This window comes from Egretta garzetta, unplaced genomic scaffold (assembly GCF_000687185.1).
Source record: "Egretta garzetta isolate BGI_Z169 unplaced genomic scaffold, ASM68718v1 scaffold143, whole genome shotgun sequence".
NCBI classification, from domain to species: domain Eukaryota; kingdom Metazoa; phylum Chordata; class Aves; order Pelecaniformes; family Ardeidae; genus Egretta; species Egretta garzetta.
The window spans coordinates 1,363,102-1,364,178 of NW_009259310.1; the positions used below are offsets into that span (position 1 = coordinate 1,363,102).

The following is a 1,077-nucleotide window of genomic DNA, read 5'->3' on the forward strand; positions in this document are numbered from 1 at the left end:
TGGGAGCGGGAGAGGCCACAGCACAGGGCAGCCCCAACCTCACCACCTCCCTCTTCTTCGTGCCAGGCTTTCCTCCTGCTGCTCAGGCTTGGGCTGCACGCCTCCATCCTGCCACGCCGGGCTGCCAGAAGACACTGGCCGGGGGGCTGCCACACGCCCCAGGCCCCCACCCCCCCGCCGCAGACCCCGGGGGTGGCAGCAAAGAGGACACCAGGAGCAGAGTCCCTTGTGTGGGACCTGACATGTCCTGTACCCTGTAGAGTGGGTGCTGCAGAGACCCCCCCTCAGCGGGATCAGGGGGCTGGGGGACACCCCCCTCCTTTCCTCTTGCAGAAGAATCTGCACCCAACCGCCGCAGCACGGCCCAAGGTCTCCATCCACGAACTTCATCCTGCGATGGCCTTTGCACCATGGCGTGGGCATGGGGCTGGGGGGGACTCAGCCGCACCACCCCGCACTGCATGCAAACTGACTCTCCACACAGCCCCCAAGGCCAAAACGATCCTTCCTGTGGCCAAAATGATCCTTCTTCCAGCTATCTTTCTAGCAAAATCCAAAAATGGGCGTATGGACGCTGTGCTCTAACAGCTCCCACTCATCCCTCTCGCGCAGTCAGCCCTTGCCACCCATCTCTGAGATGGAGAGCTGCACCTGAGCAGAGCTGCATCTCCCACCGCATCCCACCCCACCAGAGAAAACCATCCACCTACCTGCTGGAAGAGCTCCTCCGCCCACTGCTGTTGCTCTCGTCGGCCTAAGGGGGCAAAAGACATAAAAAAAAGAAGAATTTTTAGGTTAAGAAAGGCAAGACTGCCCTCCAAACTCTTCCTGCGAGTGCACGGCCCCCAAAATACCTGGGGTTTTTCCATTCTGAGTCACACGCACACCCCGTGCCCAGTGTCAGTGGGACACAACATGCACTGAAACCCAGGTCTGCAGGATTTCAGACACAGCCCCGCCACAGAAGCGACTTTCTGACTCGATTCCCTCCAGTTGCTCTTGTGAAATTATTTCATTGCACTTTACCGAACTTTAAAGTCATGATCCCTCTTATGCCAAAATATGCAATTTGCAGGA

General features: G+C 58.2%; 1 protein-coding gene across 1 annotated transcript in view; it reads right to left on the bottom strand.

The window, feature by feature from the left end:
* ZNF618 (zinc finger protein 618) overlaps positions 1-750 on the bottom strand; it is a 96,566-nt gene extending 95,816 nt beyond the window's left edge. Inside the window, exon 1 of the mRNA XM_035891875.1 lies at positions 711-750. The gene's annotated coding sequence lies outside the window, so the exon portion shown is untranslated. The remainder of the gene's footprint in view (positions 1-710) is intronic.
* Between the last annotated feature and the right edge of the window lie 327 nt (positions 751-1,077).